Source organism: Centruroides sculpturatus, unplaced genomic scaffold (genome assembly GCF_000671375.1).
Source record: "Centruroides sculpturatus isolate CEXI.00-Female unplaced genomic scaffold, Cexi_2.0 scaffold944, whole genome shotgun sequence".
Lineage (NCBI taxonomy): Eukaryota > Metazoa > Arthropoda > Arachnida > Scorpiones > Buthidae > Centruroides > Centruroides sculpturatus.
The window spans coordinates 332,146-350,450 of NW_019385062.1; the positions used below are offsets into that span (position 1 = coordinate 332,146).

The 18,305-nt window shown below is 33.2% G+C and overlaps 1 protein-coding gene across 1 annotated transcript in view; it reads right to left on the bottom strand.

Moving 5' to 3' along the window:
* LOC111634114 (POU domain protein 2-like) overlaps window positions 1-18,215 on the bottom strand; it is a 213,486-nt gene extending 195,271 nt beyond the window's left edge. Inside the window, exons 1-2 of the mRNA XM_023378806.1 lie at window positions 18,134-18,215; window positions 12,241-12,382 (exon numbers count right to left, since the gene is read on the bottom strand). The gene's annotated coding sequence lies outside the window, so the exon portion shown is untranslated. The remainder of the gene's footprint in view (window positions 1-12,240; window positions 12,383-18,133) is intronic.
* Between the last annotated feature and the right edge of the window lie 90 nt (window positions 18,216-18,305).

Consider the following 18,305-nt stretch of genomic DNA (forward strand, 5'->3'; position numbering starts at 1 on the left):
ACCCCCTATCCTCCGGGAGAAAACGAGTTTAAAGGAAAAAGAAGAGATAGTGTCGCGGGATTTTCAACGCCGGTATCCCAAGTGAACCGGTGAGAACGTGAGATTTCGAACCCTAGCCCTTTCCGTCCCCTCTTCTTTTAAGTAAGGGGCACCCATCTCCGGGGAGGTCGATCTACAGATTCCATCTACAGGTGGCATCAACGTCGATAAATAATAACAGGAGGAAAGAAAGAAAAAAAAAAGAGTCTTCAAACGTAAGAGAAGGATCCGTTTGGGACGTATAAAGTAAATGGAATTTTTTCCAATTTAAAACGAAGAAATCTCTTTTATTTCTGGTGACGTTTTAAGTAAATCAAATTTAATGGCCCCCACGAATATTCGTTAAGTCCAAAAAATGTAACGGGATGGACGACCTAGAGACTATCTTTGTACAGAGGCGACCCTGGCGGCCGAACGGAAAACTAGTAATATAATTAAATGACATCGAATACGGTAATTGCCGGTTATTTATACGGTTCCGGTGGCTGCCACGAAAATCGTAAATCGCCTTTTACGGAAGAAGAACAGAAGGAAAAAAAATTGTTTTCCCGTAACCAGAATCAAATAAATGACCGGTTGGCATTTAAGATGAAAATATTCCAAAGGCCTCTGATCTTGACGATTTAGGGAGGAGAAATGTAGTCAAACGGCGTAGTTTACCCCAAGCGGGCCTCCGAACAATCAACTTGCCCTCACCGTTGCTGGGTACTTTGGACTGACCTCCCCTAACAGAGCGGCTTCTGACGTCATAAGTAATAAGATCGTCCAATGTCGATGTGCATATGGTGAAAAAATTACAGTTACTACCGATTCGTTAGTATTTTTGTTTGTTACCAAGACTACGTCGACTGTTCCAAATCTTAAATCATTCTATTTGTTAAATTTTAATCTAATCTTATTCGAGTGTACCATCTTTTTACGTTGGCAAATGTAAAAAATACCGTACGAAATTACTTCCTCACGAATAAAATTATTATGTAATTTCGGCTAGGAAAACAAGGAAAAGATGCGGAAGATACGAACACTTTTCCGTGATTTTAAAATTTTATTCCCCTTAATAAATTTAAAGTAATTTTAAATATATTGAAATTTTATTCGAGTAAAAAATAATGTGTTTTTAAGCGAAACAGAAGTGACAAATGCAAAGTAATTGGATGCGGGACAGAGAAGAGTTAAGAAAAGAAATACGAGGACCTAATTTGTTGCGGTAATCAGACAAACGCTCATTTGAAGAGGCTACTTTGGCTTTTATCCGGCGCTAACGGGTTGTGGTCCCTGAAATCCCTTTCTGTCTTTCTAATCCAACACAATGACACCATAACCGAGTTACTTTCGTTTCTTTCTATAGTCCAATCTAACAGATTACGGGTGGACAAATGTCGTTACTTAACTTTTATCTCGTAGAGGTACACCGAACAGACAATATACATTTTTTACCCTCCAGCGTATAAGTTTCTTTACATCTTATTCCAACTTTCATGAATTATTAATTACCGCACTATTTATTTTACTATTTATCGATCCGCGCTATATAAATTAGGATAATTAATATTAAGTAAATAAAAAAAATACGAGCGCTCTACGGTGACACTTTAAAATATTAATATATATAAAAAAATAATCACATATTTATATACGATTTCTTAAACTGCTAACTTTATTATTTCCAAGGAATTTATGAACATTTTAAGACGAATTTAAAAAAAGGAATTTTTACTTTTTACTATTCGTTAGTAAGCCGTTATACGTATCACAACATNGGGTAAAAAACAAAAAAATATATATAAATAAAAATTGCAATTCTCGCCTCCTTTCGTTAGACTCGATTACCGTATAAATCTTAATTTTTACCATTTCGATATCGAGGAGGGTACAATCTGTTAAACTCGTATTAACTGTAAGTGCTTATTTTCCTAGAGTGATGGGAAGAGGTCGAGATACGGCTAGAGAAGTATCAAGATCGATGGCGATTGCATATCGAGAACGGTAATTATTTCATCTTAATCGTTGGAGTGGATCGATTTTTCCGATTCGAGTATTAACTCGAGTCACGCTTTACACTCGAACACGATAAATAGCCATCCGACGCCTCTGCCTTATTGCTTCTTAAGCCGAGAGAATAATGAGGGGGCGAAGGAAGGGGGAAGGAAACACTTGACATCTGCAGCCGGCGGCATCTCGGGGACGTCGGGCACCAATCCTGTTATTACTGGATTACATCCATTACAATAATCGGAATGGTATTCACCATTTGTCAGCGCCCCCGGCAGTGACAACATTTGCATGACTTTTAGACAGGAGTAATTTACTGGGAACAACAACCAGGTAATTACAGATCTTTTAAAAAAGTCGTGTTACCAGAAGATGGATATGGTATTTCTCCGAAGACGGCTTCGGGGTACGCTTTTTGTCTCGCCAACTAACTCGGTTTGTTTTTAGCTCTCTTACTCTTAGCTTAAGAATGGATTATTAAAACGTTCTCGCCGATTTGCATCGAGAAATTAATTCGATGCAGAACACGCGCTAAACGTAGCTTAAGTGGAAGGACGACCCCATCGATTCGATACGAAAAACCTTCTATCAATCGTCACCAGTTTCTACACCCCGAAGAAATTTGCTTACGCTTTAAATTCGATTTTAATGGTTGAGGAAAGTTGAAAGTACTCGGATTGAAAGTGCCAACAGATGGCCGCAATTATTTTTCTAGTAGTGTGAAAAGGGAGAATAAGAGTATTAATATTTATTGGCCGGCAGTTCCCGACCTCATTCTTGTGGCGACATCTAGTTTCTTTAGAGAAATCTCCAGACGGAAAATACATTCAATCTATATTTCCTTCCATTAATTACTCGATGCGTCGAAACGGGCGATCGACCTTTTTATAACTTTTCTCGCTCCGTCGAAGGAACGTCAAGAGATTTCGATAATTTTTTACAAATTAAAATTACTGTGGCGAAAATGCAAACGATTTTTCGATACTTCCTTCTCGGAATTAGATTATTTTAATGCCTAAGTATAGCGAGTAGTTACCGTGTTTAAGTGGTGTCGGGGTTTAGCGGATATGCAGAAAATCAAATTTACAAGAAAAGGATCAAAATATAAACCGACCAAACTATCTCCTCAAAACCTCTCTCACGCTCCGTTTCGCTTTAATGTCATTCCGTGGCGACTAAATTCTCTACCCCCTATCCTCCGGGAGAAAACGAGTTTAAAGGAAAAAGAAGAGATAGTGTCGCGGGATTTTCAACGCCGGTATCCCAAGTGAACCGGTGAGAACGTGAGATTTCGAACCCTAGCCCTTTCCGTCCCCTCTTCTTTTAAGTAAGGGGCACCCATCTCCGGGGAGGTCGATCTACAGATTCCATCTACAGGTGGCATCAACGTCGATAAATAATAACAGGAGGAAAGAAAGAAAAAAAAAAGAGTCTTCAAACGTAAGAGAAGGATCCGTTTGGGACGTATAAAGTAAATGGAATTTTTTCCAATTTAAAACGAAGAAATCTCTTTTATTTCTGGTGACGTTTTAAGTAAATCAAATTTAATGGCCCCCACGAATATTCGTTAAGTCCAAAAAATGTAACGGGATGGACGACCTAGAGACTATCTTTGTACAGAGGCGACCCTGGCGGCCGAACGGAAAACTAGTAATATAATTAAATGACATCGAATACGGTAATTGCCGGTTATTTATACGGTTCCGGTGGCTGCCACGAAAATCGTAAATCGCCTTTTACGGAAGAAGAACAGAAGGAAAAAAAATTGTTTTCCCGTAACCAGAATCAAATAAATGACCGGTTGGCATTTAAGATGAAAATATTCCAAAGGCCTCTGATCTTGACGATTTAGGGAGGAGAAATGTAGTCAAACGGCGTAGTTTACCCCAAGCGGGCCTCCGAACAATCAACTTGCCCTCACCGTTGCTGGGTACTTTGGACTGACCTCCCCTAACAGAGCGGCTTCTGACGTCATAAGTAATAAGATCGTCCAATGTCGATGTGCATATGGTGAAAAAATTACAGTTACTACCGATTCGTTAGTATTTTTGTTTGTTACCAAGACTACGTCGACTGTTCCAAATCTTAAATCATTCTATTTGTTAAATTTTAATCTAATCTTATTCGAGTGTACCATCTTTTTACGTTGGCAAATGTAAAAAATACCGTACGAAATTACTTCCTCACGAATAAAATTATTATGTAATTTCGGCTAGGAAAACAAGGAAAAGATGCGGAAGATACGAACACTTTTCCGTGATTTTAAAATTTTATTCCCCTTAATAAATTTAAAGTAATTTTAAATATATTGAAATTTTATTCGAGTAAAAAATAATGTGTTTTTAAGCGAAACAGAAGTGACAAATGCAAAGTAATTGGATGCGGGACAGAGAAGAGTTAAGAAAAGAAATACGAGGACCTAATTTGTTGCGGTAATCAGACAAACGCTCATTTGAAGAGGCTACTTTGGCTTTTATCCGGCGCTAACGGGTTGTGGTCCCTGAAATCCCTTTCTGTCTTTCTAATCCAACACAATGACACCATAACCGAGTTACTTTCGTTTCTTTCTATAGTCCAATCTAACAGATTACGGGTGGACAAATGTCGTTACTTAACTTTTATCTCGTAGAGGTACACCGAACAGACAATATACATTTTTTACCCTCCAGCGTATAAGTTTCTTTACATCTTATTCCAACTTTCATGAATTATTAATTACCGCACTATTTATTTTACTATTTATCGATCCGCGCTATATAAATTAGGATAATTAATATTAAGTAAATAAAAAAAATACGAGCGCTCTACGGTGACACTTTAAAATATTAATATATATAAATATTTAATTTGAATGTTATTAACTTAATGTTAAACAATTTATTACTGGATGGAAAACAAATAGATGATGGCAATGATATCAACTGGCAGGATGAAGAAGGTCTTAGTTGAGAGTGAAGTGGGAAGGAAAAAAAAATGTCGCTGGCAAGAATCATAAATCACCGAAGTAGTCGTTTCAGCGCCAAGTTAAACTGTTCCCTTAAACTGTATTTCCCTCCCCTTGTAAATGCTAGACGAGAAAGAAAAATTCCAGATCTGGTTGGCTCTTAATATTCTCGGAAAACATCTCCATAATTGGCACGAAGAAAGGGAGGGGTTCCTCGCACGCATCTCCATGTTCCGATCGGCCAGTTTGCAATCCTTAAACTTGTTTATTGAATTTAAATATTCCGTTTTATTAATCAGTAATAAATGAGGAGGTTAACTTTGAAGTGTGATTAACGCCGCATCATAAATTACTTTTATCATAGCCAAAAGATTAATCTCTGTCAAAGCAATGACCATGCCGATCACGATATCTGCATATCTTATCTAATAACATCTCGACAAAGTTCAACGATAGAAAAATCTTTGGCTGCGGTTTTTAAAAAAATAAATAAATAAATATAAAAAAATTTTTTCTTTTATTTTTCTTTCGATGAAACATGTTTACGCACTTAAGTTATAGTCCGCAGTATAAAATATTACTGACTATAACTTATGCCACATGAATTGGAAACGAAAATCCAAACTGAAAAATTAAATGAAACATAAAAGTTTTTATAAAATAAATTTTTGATTCGAATAAAATACTTTTAAGTGATTTATTTGTTTGTTTGTTAATTAAATTATAATAAATTCAATATTAAATTTCTCGACTAAAACAGCTCTCCTTATCACTGGTCATTCTTACTTGCCGAGAAGAACTTTAATAAATTTTAATTTTATTTTAGCTTCATGTTAAGAAAAATATCAATAGAATTTAGTTAGGATATAAAATATTTTCTAGAAATTTATTTTTCCATGCCATTCTCAATCAAATTATATTTTTTGAGAGATATGGGTCGTTCGAAATGAAATATGATGTTGACATACAACAATTCTAAGCTTCTCGTAAACATAACATCAAAGGGAAAGAGATATTGTCGATATTTGAAGATTTCCTATTATATGTTTAAATATAACTTATCTACCGAAAAATCTTCCTTCCATACGTTAAATAAGTGTTGGATGAAATAAAATACGAATACGTTTTCCTATTGTCTAACATTCGTTAATTGAAATATCCGAAGTAAATTACGATTTAATAAATTCCCCAAGCATTTACGAAAAATAGAGCTCAATGAATATTTTATGAAGAAGGCAGCAAGAAAAAGAAAAAGAGACGACTTGTAGAGGGCAGCACACGAAAGTGTTATGGAAGAGAAAATCGCTGTCACCATGCCAGATGATGTTATCTGATGCAAAAACATGCTAAGCGCGACTTTCCCACCGGATTTATAGGACCAGTAAATAACGGGCGCGAGACAGCACTCAAATGCAAATGTCCACACACCAACTGCATAAATAGGTCATTTTCTCTACACTAGATTTATGATCTTCCTCCCCACACACTTGTCTAGACGAAAATCTTCGGAATGGGGAGGTCACGAAAACAGAAAGATTACCAAAACATAACTAAGAGTATATGCACGGTCGTCGGGGGTGACGATAAATGCCTCGACCAAACCCGGAGAAGCTATTTTAAACGGCACTTTTAAAAAAGGCATCCCAGTTATGATAATTATGCCATTATTTAATTACGAATAATTTGTACAAATACACGCTCCACGGGTGGTGTGGAAATTGATTAGGTGACCAATAATTAATATCTAAGGCACAATGTTTAGTGCTAGTGTGACGCCGGGCGATAAACAAATGCATATTGTTAGGCGGGGGAAGAAAAAAAAACTGTTACTATACCGAATCAACCCTGCAGGGTGGGTGGCAGACGTAGAAACTCGGAGAAGGGGAAGCGAAGGTTGGCGTTCCGGAAAATGACTTTCTACATCTGTATCCGTCACGTGTTAGTTCCTGGAGGAAGTCATAAAAATCAAAAGGGGCGAGTGTTAATATAAATTCTGCTTCACCGTCGGAGTTATTGCTTCCTTTGAGCCCAATAGGTGGAGCACCCGTGCCATCTTACTCCTTGGCATTTTTTTCTCGGCTAATTGCTCCAGCTGCGAGGAAATTAAACAAATTGTTGCCATTCGAGCCCATTAAGATTCTCCACTTCCCAATTAAGATACGTGACGAGTGTAATTTTATGGATTTGTTCGTCACCTCTAGGCCATAACACGGGGGTAGGACTAAAACGTGCGCATTGTAATGCATTTAGAACATAAACTAGAAGGAGAAGGAGTACCGAAGAAAATTCTCCGGTTATATTTAAATTTAATAGTTTGTCAAAGTATAAAAAATTGCGAAAAGAAAAACTGTTCTCCGAACAGAAGATGGAGTTGTCACATTCATCATTTATCAAGTTTATATATATTTATGTCTTGTAAACTAAAACCGGTATTAATACTTATTCCGCAGGTCTATTGTCTTAACTTACACAATGTAAAATGTTTAAAATGATATTTAAAGAGAATCTACCTTTCGAAGAATTCAAAACTGGTTTTATTTGAAAGAAAGAACAGGAGCTTTCGAAGGAATTTTAATAAATGATAATTAAAATTCCGTTTGAATTTTAAATTTTTAATTATTTAAAATTACGTGGAAAGTCTACAGAAACGAAAATCTACGGATAAAAACCAACGAAATTATTAAAACCATTAAAAATCCGAGTATTTTCTGGAAGGTCGATATTTTTCTAAGGGATTTTCATTTAAAAACAGATGATTACAAGGGAATTGTTTGTGTTATAAGCTGCATCTAAATGGAAACGTATATCGGTAGTTGGTTAAATTTAAAATGATGAAAAAGAACGGTAAACAACACCAATATAGCAGACAGAAGATGTCTGACCAATGGACATCCCTCAATGCGGGAACGGAATGGACTCGACCGCCGGGCAGGCAGAATAACAAGGCAGACAGAGAGAAGTATACACGTACGGTCCACGTGATGCTAAAACTCTCCACCGTCCCTTAAAGTTCGCTGCCAATCGATCGCTGTCGACTGACCAAATCCGCCAGGCCGTTCGAGCTCGCTCTTCTTTTTCCCCCTCCCTCTCCACTCTCAATGTTATATTCTTGATAAAGTTTGCAGTATATTTTTGCATTTTACACCACGTCGATTGCTATCTCTTACCTGTTCTATTAGAAGAATTATCGTCCTAAACCGAAAAGAGATGATAAACTATTTCAAAAGTGTGTGGGCCGTATTTATTACTCGGTTTTATCGATCGAAGGTTGGGTCATCTCTTTTCAACTCCTCTCCCCCCTCTCGGCTGGACTACGGGGAGGACCCGCGTTTCATACTCTCTTCCAATTCCAGTGGCCCAAGGAAGAAATATTGCACCTTCTCTTCCGAGCTGCAATACCCAGTGTTCGACTCGGTTTTGGGCCAATCTTTCCCCTCCGTTCGCGGCTCGCGATTTACATTGGTCCTGATTTCTTCTTCCCTAGAGTGCCAGAGGACGGGTCATAATTCATGGGATCCGTCTCTTGATAACGTGCCATTAAAAGCGCTTCACATAAATTTCCGCCATGAGACTATTTACCAAAACATACTGTGAATTCGCATAATGTTTATAACTGATACTGAAAATCACTTCCACTACAAAAATATTCAACTCCTTATATAAATCATCTTTTATTATGTACGGACACAACTCTGACTAGCCATTGAAACGTGTCTTCTTCGCATAAAGAGCTATTTTAATAAATATTTTATCCTTCCAGTCTTTGCTCTTCTATAATTCTATTTTTTCGGAAATATCTCAAATTGTTCGTGTTTTTCAAAATATATTCGATAATGAATCTCATAAATTAAATGGAACTAAATTATTTTAATAATTAATTTTTCTTCTATTAAGTGAATGCGATTTTCAACTTTCTACACTGAATATTTTATATTGCTGCAAACATAAAAGTATATTTAGCTTGAAATAATTTACGTCTCAAGTTTTATATATATATTTATATATTAATAAGCGATCTAAAACAGTTTTTATACATTCACTATGTAACTTTTTTAAATATGAAACAACGTTTAAACATTACATTTCGTCATACGTATAAATCATGTATGTTTTGCATATTAAATTATAAATAAGAATATGACTAATTTTAAATAATAAATTCTGGATAAAATTTCCATCGTCGATCAATTCAATTACCATCTTTATTTCCTAAAATTTATAAGATGCAGTAATTGAGTTTAACACTGCATTTCGGGCTTCCACAGCTCCCCTCCTCGGTTTCTTTCTTTTAAATTATAAATTCTAGACGAATTTTTCATCAAATATAGCTTAAATTACTTATAAATTAACGTGTATTTTTCAAGATATTAAATAATAACATGTCTTTCATTTCTTTAATATAGAACCACGCATCTAATTATTCTAAAACTAAACATTGAATAAATGATTTTTTTTTGATAAATTACAACAAATGGTCCCTAACTTATATTCAATCAAATTACGATGTTGGAAAATTAAAAATTTAAATGTCGTTCTATATTTTATAATGTATAAAAATAGTAATTATAACATTAAGAGATTTAATATCTACGACTAAATAAATTCGTGTCAAATCATTTTTGATTGAATTCAGAAACAAATAAGAACTTAAATGTGGGCTATCTGTAATTTAAAAATGGTAATACCCAGTCATCTTCGCTTACGCAATAATTATCGTAAGTTAATCTTACTCTAAACTTTAGTCAAAATATAAATAAAAGAAAGGAAATTAGATTAAAACAGTCTATTAACGTTTTCTGTAATCATTCTTTTCAATTATTCAGATGACTATTTGGTGGAAAGGCGTCTCCTTAATTTAGGACAACAGTCCTGCAGATATTCACAATAGTACACGAAGAACAAGTTCACTCTGACAATGAAAAGGGATTCACAGGAAAAGAAGAAAGTTCTTTCATGGTACAAATCATTAAAAAGTTTCGTTTTTTGCCATTTCATGGCACTTTCTCTCCTTTATTTTCTTCGTACGTATAATTAAAGCTACCGTCGATTAAATTCACGCTAAACAGAAAAAAAGTCGTGAATAATCTGCGTTTAGGGAGGATCGTTCGGTGAATAAAAAAAAATACTTCGTGGTTACTTCCTATCGAAGGGTGAGTGGATGGAAGTCAAACCATTTGAATAGAGCGATATCGAGGGAGGAGTTACAAAGCAAATTTGCAATCCTTTCGATTTACTGTATTAAGGGGAACAAATTTGGGGGTCACGGAGCACTACCGCAATGGATTTGTCACTTTGACGTTAATGGAGAGAAACACCCCCTTCGATCCCCTGATCCCCCGTGTATCGCTACACGTGTATAACACGGTCGCGTGCCTGTACCTCACATCGCCCTCCTCATGGGGGACGATAGGCTAATCGAGTGCGACACCGTTTAATCCACTCCCCTCTTTCTTCGATGAAAAGTTACCTGTGCGGTTTCAATAGAGGATAGGCGATAAAAAAAGAACGTTACACTAAATATTTACAACCCGTCGATTTTTATATACACTAAGTAGATTTCTATACAACCCGACGAATATATTAGCCCCCTTTCTCCCCCTCACGCATAATTAACTAATTAAATACACGAAGGAAATTTCACAAGTGAACAGGATGGATTCTTTTAAATAACTGCGTGACAAATGTAGACGAAATCGACGGAAGCTTTCCTTATTCCCGATAGATTATCTGCTTATAGGAATAATTTGTAGGTCTAGATCCACTTATCCGTCCAATGATACGAGAAAGAAAAAGCTTTTCCTGTAATAATGAGTAGCGATTGGTTCTCGGACATAAAGCCCGACTAAGAAAAGGACACAGAGATCAGGAAGTAAAGGTAGTGGAAAAAGAGAGGAAGCGAGTGTCGTTTTCCTCCCGGAGGCTATGATGGGAGAACTCCTCGCAACAGTTGGCACAGTAGCACTTAATAATAAATAAGAATGTGTCACGTTTGTTGTGTACCTTCTGCTGCCTGAATATTTCCTGGCCTGACATGTAGCCGGGGCCATAGAGAGAGGCGATTAAAGCCATCTCTAGCATGAACCGGTAACAACGGCGAATATGTTGATAGATGTCGAATGTAAACAGTTACAGCCACTGCTGAGTCAGTTCCCACCGAAAGAATAATGCGGTGCGAACGAATAAACCATATTATTCTTCTTTTCCTACTTTTATTAAATGTTTTCGAGTTATTTATAAAAGAAAGAACCCGATGATTTTCCAGTTTACCGTTCGAAAATACTATATTAAAAAAAAATAATAAACGTAGAATATATTTTGTTAAATTTTAACAGAGTAATTTCTGAAGAGTCTTATTTGCATGTCATTCAATTTTACCCGTAAATCGGATATAATTTAATTATTCGAACATATTTTATAACCGAGAGATCGATATATTTTTTCTCGGAAGGAATCCACTCAATAGCTAACGAGAATCGGTAATCCAGGAGCTGATGAGAGGAGACTTTCGGCCTTGAACTTCCAAAGACCTACATATCACTTCTATGTCGAGTAAATATTATAACAGGAAAATCATCGTTCCCACTAAACTTAAGGTGCTAATTTCAAAAATTAACCGTAATAATGCCGTAAATAAGATATTTTTTTTACGTTATAATACGTATTTATACTACTTTACTAAACTGCATTATGCAAAATACGATTTTATACAGTATGATTTAATACAATTATATTTTACATTCTTCTGTAAAAATTTAGAGGAAATATTTTTATAAATTCAAATTTAGAAACATCTTAACTGATAAAAAGTAATTATTATTATCATTCATAATATTAAATAATTAAAATAATTAAATATTGCATATGCAAAACCTTATATAATCTATGAAAGTAAATAGATCGCATACTCTTTGTAATTTATATTTAAATTTAAATTTAAAAAAAATCATATTGTTATTATTATCGAAGCATAAAATTATTGATTTTTTTAAATTTTATATAAACCACTGGTATTGAAAATTTTAGAGAAAAATCAAATTTAACGTTATTTACAGAATTATAAAAAAAATCAAGTAAATTTATTAAGTGTTATTAAAGTGTATTATTCCAAGTTTTGTTTCAAATTCTCTCTAAAAAATAATAATAAAATAAAATAGAAATAAAATAAAAAAGTCGAGTTTTGCTATACTCGACGAAAAACGTTATCTCAACACACGACAGCACTTAACGTAATCACAATAGGATCACATAGCACAACTATAATATACCTGATGGAACTGTCTGTTTACTTCTGGTTCCCTCTTTAAAATCCCCGTTGTAACAAGAGAGAGGTGGCGTCACCTTAGAATGACGACGGAACCGTCCAATTCCACATTTCTTACTACAGTACAGCGCATTCTTTTAATAGGCCTACAGAATACAAGAAGAAAATTTTTAGATCCCGTAACGTTATTACAAAACCTTATAATAATCGAATCGAGTAAAGTGTCAATAGTTTGCGTGAGGATCGTTCGAAGAAATGTTACGTTTTCATTTTAACTTCATAGTTTTGAATATTAACATTGATCGTATACAATCAACTTAAAATCGGACCCGTATCGATTTATCGATGATGTGTACGAGCAGAATTGTGCTAACGTCTTACAGTGGAAGTTACCGGCGATGCATCTTTGCGGATTATTCATTTAAGATGATTACATCCCGAGTAATGGATAAAATGTGTGTATAATCGATTAAATATTCGTTCGGTTAACGTGGATAAATGCATCGTATTAAAACCGAACAGGACTACTAGACATTGTTACTATTAAGAATCATTTAGAGTGAATCGTGATTACCACTTGTGTGCCATAATTCTTTGATGAGTCATTTCGAAACGAAAGCTAAACCAACTCCAAGGATTGATTTATATGTTGTTATGACAAATATTTATGTTGAAAACCTTGTAATCAAAACTACTCAGACTTTTCTACGAGTATCTCTCTCGTCGATAAACATTTAGCAATCATTTGTTTTAACACACACTATAATTATTATTATTTAATTTAGTAATTTAGAATAGAAATTACCGATTAAATTTTGACGAGTATATTCGGAAACCGCGCAGCTTTATAAATCGATAAATATACTTTCACATTTATCGATTTTTTTATATACCAAAACTAGAAATAACATAGAAAAAAAATATACGTTTGTTAGTTTCGTTTCTGACAACAATCAATTAATTTTTACCATAAAAAAATTGTTTGAACGAATAGAAAAAGTATGGAGTGTGTTCAAATTGTGTACGGAAAGTGTACTTAGTTAATTTGCGTGTCACGCGAGGGGCATATTTTATTCCGATTTCTAACTTCACGATCACTCTGCTACACATTAAAGTTTTCTATTCTTGTACAAAACTTTATTATTCAATTTAAATATATTTTAGAATATATAATGTATCGATAATCGACGTAATTATATATCCACGCGCGCGCACGTATTCATTATCTTGATATTCGTATGTAATAGTAATATATTTAATGAATACTTCCGAACCTTTTATTATAGGTTTAAATCTTATTTGTGATTTTGAACTGATAGACCTATATTTATAATTCGTAACAAATGTATCGGTTTAAAATTATAAATGGGAGGAATTAAATCTGTTCGAACTTTTTATAATACTTTAATTATTATTTAAATCTAACGCTTAAAATTATATAGTCTAATTAAATTACAATATCTTTAGAGTCTACAATACATAAATTCATTTTAAAATTAAGCTAAATATATTAAAGTGTGAAATTATAATATCACTGTTCAAAATATTTAAATTAACAAAACTATTTTCTCATTCTCATTTTTGTATTCCCATATTTTGTAATTATAATTTGTATTCCTTTAGCTTTGTATTTTTTAATTTATTTTTACTTAGCTAATTTTGTTTACTTTGTTAATTAGCGGAAGTCATCAATTATCTCTGACATTATCTGCAAAAAAATAAACAAATAAATAAAATATTTATTAAACAGATTTTAGAAATTCAGTATACAAAATATACGTTTCCCAATTCCGATAAATAATGTATTTCCCAATCTTTGTGATTCAAATCAGTATTTTTTTTTTACTTGCAAAATACAGCAAATAGATAAGAATTTCTTTAATTTTCTCGTTCTGTAATTAAACTTTTTTTTTTAATTTTAAATTACAGAATTATTCTGTAATTAAAATTTAAAAAAAAATTTAATTACAGAATAATTCTGTAATTTATATAATCTTCATTAAATGTATATTTTCCATAAATTTACCTATAATAAATTTGTATCAATATAACGATATTTTTCAAATTTATTATGGAGTATACAGTTATAAAAATCTCTATAATCTCTACGTAAACTAGAATTTCTTGATTATATTCAATTCCAAACATTATATCATAAATTGTTTTTTTAATTTTATAAATTAAAAAATTCGTGAAATAAATTTATAAATAAATAGTTTTATTCAAAACGTACAGATTTTATTTAAAAATTAAACAAAATGTCTACTCATAGTTAGAAAAAAATATATATAGAGAAAAATATCGAAGTTTCGTATTAGGTTCGGTTGGAGTTAATGATATAGAATGTTATTTTTCTTGAAAGAGAGCGCTTATAGTTAGAAGTTATCGACGGGAATCGATTAAAAATTTATATGGCCACTATTTTGAATTCCCAAGGGTCAGGGGTTTGAAAACCTTCGGGGTACGTCTATAAGGAAAAGGAGATTTTTGTGTCAATTTAGTAGAAATTCGGTTGAACAGCTAAGCTATAATCCTGTTAACATCGTAAATATATATATACATATATATAACTTACACACACAACGAAAGAGAGGGAATGAAAGTGAGAAAGAGAGCTATATATAATGTTTGGAGAATTTATCTTTCTTAATAAATAGTTCTTCACAAGGTAAAACGTAAGCTATTAGTAAGGCGATTTTATAAGTTGTTATTTCGGCATTTAAACGTGGAATAAAAATGATTTTTTTCCGTAAATTATCGTATTTATATTATAAATAATGTTTTATAAAGTTATTAAGCATTAAATCGAATAACACGTTTCGACCTTATAATATATAAAGTAGAAAAAAATAAATGAATTATCGATAGGGGCTCAACGAACAACCAAGTTTTTCTCACTTTAAATTTCTCGTCGAATTTCTCTCACGAACATTTGGAAATCTCTCATAACTTGATAGTAAACAAAAGGAATTAAGAAACGAAATGTGTGCAGAAAAACAAGCCCAGCTGAGATCTGGACCCACCATTTCTATTACGCAGACTTAGTGGTACAGGAAAAAGATGACTGCCTGTAACAATGCCTACAAACTTGGGATTTTCGAGGGGGGAGAAGCAGAACATTTTCCAGAGTGGGGAAAACCGTTGTATTGGGTGTCCCCATCGATCCCCGTGTTTGCTCGCGAACTCCCAAGTGTCACGTGCACTCGGCAGGAGGAAGTTTGTAGACACAGTGCACGTAAAGTTCAATAACTTGGCAGGAAATTTTCATTTGCACCATTTTCCATTAACTAATCCTTCAACAGTTACTCTGTCTAAAACAGGTCGTTAAAACTCGGGAAATATTTACCAAATTCTAATTACTGATTCATAATCTAACCTCAAATCCAAATTTTTATCGAAAAATTTAAAAGGAAAAAAGAAATTTTATTCCCGAGTTACAGTTGTTGTGGATAATTTTAATTTTAATCGAAATGAGACTTAATTCTACACTCATACGAGGAGATTATGTCCCAAAAGAGAATATTAGAAAGAATGGGATATTGAATATAACTGAATTGAACTAAAAGAATTTTAGTGTTTTCTATTCTTGATTTCTTTTAATCCAATAATCTCCAACAACAATCTTTCCAATCTTCTTATTAGAAAATTAAATCTTTTTTTAATTTCTTTTTTCACGAATACGATCGATTTTTATTATTATTATTATTTTCTTCCAAAACTTAAAATGTTACTTTAGAATACTGTATTAAAATAGATGTAAATAGTTTCTACATTAATTGTCAGAAAACAATTTAATTTATTATATTAGAAACGATAAAAAAAAATAGATTTTTCCACCTTAAAAACGTTATATTTTAAAATATTATTATTTAAATTAAATTTTTATCTTAAAATACATATTAATGCTATAAATATAATGTTTAAAAAACATTATATTTAGAGCAATATTATAATAAATAATATTGAAATTTAATGGTTTCGTAACGGTTTATTCATAAATTATGCGAATCTTCATAATAATAAAAAAAGTAATAATGTCGAATAAAATCATCAGATTTTGAAGAAATCCGGTTAAATTTAAATTGGCATAAATGATTGGAACTTCAAAGAATCCTAGAAAATTTCTCAATTCAACTCCTGTTTGCAAAGAGAATATGTGAAGAGCAAAGTACTGAATTATTACTAGAGTTCATTAAATATAAAGATACACAAGATATACGAGGTCGCGCTTCACTATCTGAATTTGAATAAGTTAATTAAATTCTAATCTATCACACAGTACAATTATCCAACAATTACGTCGGACATTTCTCAAATATTTTACGTCTTTGTCTAGCAATTGTTCCTATTCAATAATATTAACATTACAAAGCTACTTATTGAAAAGTACAGAAACGGTGGCGTCATTAATTCATTTGACGTCGAATTCGAATAAAATCCACAATTTGCAGAAACCTGCGTGACCGACTCTAAAAGAAATTCTACTCATAAGGAAATTAAAACGAATATAAAATAACTAAATTAGAATATAACAACAAAACTTTTAAAAAAAAGAAGTATTTTAATGACGTTCTAGAAAGCGTAACAAAGCATTTTAGATAGCGCGAGCTGCCAGAAAGCATTACACATTTAATAATAATTAAAAGGTTTCATGCTCGGTAGTGGAATGAAGATATGTTGACAAGTTGATACGACAAGTTGAAAACTGTATCACGAGAGGCCATAACGCAAGCCACCCATAAAACCGGCTTTAACCGGGACGCAAGTGCCCGAGGTGCTTGCGGTTAGACAGACGGCGACTTAATTACGTAAGTGTTGTTATTAAAGTGACAGTGTTGATAATGATGGAAACCATAGCAATCAGGCATACTCGCTATGCCGTTAATATCAACACGCCGTTCGTTGCAGGAAAAAACCGTTCATTCATGGTACGGCGCGCCAGATTTCTCGACACGTTACGAAATGACGTCACGGCATAGTGGCACAAAAAGTGTCCTTGCCTGTAGTGATAGAGAGTGAGAAAGAACAGTGATAGGTCGGCCGTTACCCTCGGTACGGAGATATCGGCAAGCTCAAGGACACTGTATGTGTTTAGGCAATATATAAATGAAATCTCACTTCCCGCCGACACAGTAACCCGTCACGTTACAGTTCCGTGACCCCGACATTTAACATCCAGTGAACAACTTAAAATTATACCTTCTTTTTTTTTACGTCGTATTCAGGACTGTAAATAATTTAAATGTTTACTGTCACGTGCGATAAGACTATTTTTATAAGCAGCTTTTCTCTATTTTTAATTCGCCGTTACTCATTTATGATAAAGCCGAACACACCGAAAGTTTATATTTAACATTAAAACATAAACTATAAAATTAATTTACAATGCGTACAATTTTTCTAATTGACTTTGACGTAGTCTCGCTTAATTATTTAATAATTAACTCGCGTTAGGTTATGTAAAAGTTCCGTTGAGTTTTAATCTTTGTTACGGTAACTTTTATAAAGTTGTTTCGATTTTTGATAAATTGTTTCTATTTATAAGTATCTATCGAACATTAACAGTCCATAGATTAATTTATGATTAGACTTACAAGCACAAGACTGTTATTGTATGGACTTTGACTTCTAGTGACAGTTTTTCTTGTAACTTAATAAACGTTTCTAAATTTAAAGTTCATTTTTAACTCTGTAACGATTATGGCATTATTAAAGAGCAGTAGATTTGCAAATTTCGATTTCGTTAATTAACCAAAAGCTAAATTCTAAATTCTTTCTTTATGTAAAAATCTCTATCGAAGCAGTAAATTTGTACATATTTAAGATTATTTAGCACACTTCTCTCTCTTCGCTAAACATCGTTATGTCTGCTGTAAAATTCTGAAATCGATACTCACATGTGTTTCGTTTATAAATTGCATACCTTGTCACAATTAAAACTCACGCAACATTCAGCAAAGATGCTTACCTGTAAGAGAAACATGGGGGAAAATGTTTGAAAAATTCTCTTGTATGCAAAATTTCATTTCGTTTTATTAATATTAAATTAATCTACTGTCAATTTTAATT